This window comes from Lactuca sativa, chromosome 4, assembly GCF_002870075.4.
Source record: "Lactuca sativa cultivar Salinas chromosome 4, Lsat_Salinas_v11, whole genome shotgun sequence".
Classification (NCBI taxonomy): Eukaryota; Viridiplantae; Streptophyta; class Magnoliopsida; order Asterales; family Asteraceae; genus Lactuca; species Lactuca sativa.
In genome coordinates, this window is record NC_056626.2 from 108,903,855 (window position 1) to 108,907,131 (window position 3,277).

At 39.9% G+C, this 3,277-nt stretch overlaps 1 non-coding gene across 1 annotated transcript; it reads right to left on the reverse strand.

Annotated features, from left to right (window-relative positions):
• Nucleotides 1-2,230: 2,230 nt before the first annotated feature.
• Nucleotides 2,231-2,336, reverse strand: LOC128133997 (small nucleolar RNA R71). The gene has a single exon (XR_008232322.1). It is a non-coding gene; the product is annotated as a small nucleolar RNA R71 (small nucleolar RNA).
• Between the last annotated feature and the right edge of the window lie 941 nt (nucleotides 2,337-3,277).

Genomic DNA, 3,277 nt, shown 5'->3' on the forward strand with positions numbered 1-3,277 from the left:
ATATTTATACTTATTTTTAGGAAATATTTAAGTACATTTTTATTAATAAATTGATAATATGTTTAGAATAATGATACTTATAACTTTAAATTGTTATTTTCAGTCAATATAAAGGATTTTCGAAGAGAGGGACCAAAAGTGACAAAATGTGGAACATGGGAGGCTTGAAAGACAAGAAAAGAATAAATTCACGATAAATACTTAACTCAAGACGTGGCGATGAAGCCCACGACGTGGCATGGGGTTTCTAGAAGATAGACATCGCGACGCGGAGGATTTCCTTGGAGGATACGGATTACTTGAAGCCCACGACGTGGCACTCCTCTGGCCACGACGTGGCGCGGGTTTTTGAAGATTATATAAGTTCTCCTGATTATTACGAAAGGAACAAGCTTTTGGCAGAAGGAAAGAGTTCCAGGAGACGATTCAGAGCGAAAGAAAGGTTCTGGTAGAAGGTTTTCAACACCAAAAAGAATAGAGGTTTATATTTTACTTAAATAAGAACATGTCTTTCATTATTTTTAGTTGTGTTGCTTTACGTTCTATGATGAGCAGCTGAATCTAGCTACTCTTGTTTAGCTAGATGAAGCTTTAAACTTATGAATAGTTATATGTTTATGGATTAAGTTTAGTTGGTAAAAATTGCTTGTGTTTGACATGTATAACCTAGCATGTTATTATTTGTTTTTCTAATTGCTTGATTGCATGTTCTGTGTAGCTTAGTGACCATTAAACTGCATGAACCTATTTACCTAATGACTTAGTGAACATTGAATTGTTAGAGCTAGGATTGACCAATATTAGTTAGTAATTAGAATAAATAAAGCTTAGCTGTGCTAGAGAACATGTATTGTGATCATAATTGCGTTTATACAACAAATCTTACATAACATATTTACATTCATAATTAGTTATGTGTTTAATTATGTGTGAACATACATGGTTTGACATGAATTAGTTAATTATTGGTAAGTTAGAGCTAAATTACTAATACAACTAAAAACCAACTTAATAATCCGTAATCATTAGCTAGCCATAAGGGAGAAGTGGATTCAAACTAAACAAGAGTGTGTTTTTATTTTAATTTAATTTCATCTGATCTTGTAAAACCAGATAAAACCCCTTTTAAACTTGTTAATAAATTAGGTTAATTTAATTGTAAATAAATTAATTAGAACACTGTTCCCTGTGATCGACACCCGACTTACTCAAGCTATACTATAATCTGACTAGGTACACTGCCTATAAGTTCATAGTTAGTTAAGTTTGTTAGGTTATAAATATTAAAATTAGTGAGTACTTTTGTGCACATCAAGTTTTTGGTGCCGTTGCCGGGGAACGGCTTAGTTTTTAGCTTATTTATTTGCATTAAATTAATCGATCCTTCTTGTGGAGTAAAAAACCACAAAAAGTTAATTTTTCAGCAAAATAAAGTTTTTTTGTCAATCACAGAGTCCACGACGTGGCCATATACCTGCCACGACGTGGACAGTTAAAAAAACTAAATTTATAGTTTGAAGTTAGTTTTTCTTATTTTAGTTCAGTTTTGCGTTTTTAGTTTAGCAAGTTGCAGGAGTTCATGACCAGAAGCTCAAACACACACTTGGTGCCACCACTGGAAGATCCCGAGTCTGCACTTCACAAGAAAAAGACGCCCTTACAAGAATTGAAGTCAGCTTTTTCTAGGAAGTCGGGAAAGAGGACAGGAGAGTCAAGTTCATCAGCGAGGCACAAGAGCAATCTTGAGCATTTGGATCATACACCCATCCAAACCGAGTCCGAAAGCGATACCAAGCCAGAATTTGAAGAACACACGAGCGAACCCGAGAACGAGCCAAGGAACGAGATGGAAGCGATTGAAGAAATGTCCATGGGAGCTTACAAGAAGCGGATCCGAGAAGATGTGGGTCCCGGTTTAGTCCAACCCGCAATACCTGCCACTGCCACATTCGAGCTGAAGGGACACATATTGACTGCACTGAAGGACATCCCATTTTTCGGGAAAGATCATGAGGATGCTTTTAAGCATCTAGATGAAGTCAACGACATTGTGGATTACTTCAATGTCCCAAATGTCAACAGAAACACAGTCTTGCTTAGGATGCTTCCCATCACTTTCAAAGGAGTTGATAAGGAGTGGTTAAAGGCACTCCCACCGGGTACTATCACCACTTGGGCTCAAATGCGTGAGCAATTCTTGGACCAGTTTTGCCCGCCATCCAAGATAGCCAAACTCAAGAAGGCAATAGCCAACTTTGAGCAACAGTCGGGGAGTCACTATACGAAGCATGGGAGCGGTACAAGGGCTTGCTCAGAAATTGCCCTCAACATGACCTAAATGTGCAGCAAGAGATGTCAATCTTTTATGATGGGGTCAACGTGATGACAAGACAACTCCTTGATGCTCAAGGACCGTTGACAAAGAAAAATCCAAGGGAGGTCAAGGAGCTAATTGAAGAATTCGCGAAGCACTCTCGCGAATACCACAACCCGAGGTAAGATGGAATCAAAGGCGGTGGAGGGGCCCAAACTGAAGAAATAGCAGCTGTCATGGCCATGCTGAATAATATGGATCGCAGGATAACACAAATGGACCAGTCGATACATGCCATAAGAGTGGGTTGCGAGAGATGCAGTTGTCCACACTTGACCAAGGACTGCAATGTAGATGAGTTTGGGAACAGAAAATCTCAAGTGTGCTACTCTAGTGGGGATAAGTTTGATGAGGACTGGAGGAAACCGAAGAAGGAGTGGCTGCCATATGAAGAGTACAAGAAGCAAAAAGAAGAAAAATATAGGCAGACAGGTCGAGGCCTTTATCAAAAGGAGCAGCCACCACCCGAGAAGAAACCCGACCTAGAGACCATTTTGATGAAGTTTATGGAAGCTTCGGAAAAGAGACACGATGCCACTGATTCTGCCATTATGGAACAACAAACTCTGATAAAGAATCAGCAAGCCTCCATCCATAACCTTGAAGTACAATTTGGTCAACTAGCCACTTTAGTTCATGAAAAATTGTCCCCGAAGAATCCCGAAGTAAAGACCCAATCTCACGTAATGGCCATCGATACTAAAGAAGATGCAATCTCTGAGTTCCTGGAGGCATTGGAAGAAGAACCGCAGCAGCCCAAGAAATCAAGGATCGAAAGTGGAGAAATTGCTGAACCAGGCTCGCCACGACGTGGCACTCCTCTGGCCACAATGTGGCGCATGTCTGATCAAAAACCCTTTGAGACCGTTCCAGCTTATCAGCCACCTTTGCCATTTCCCACCC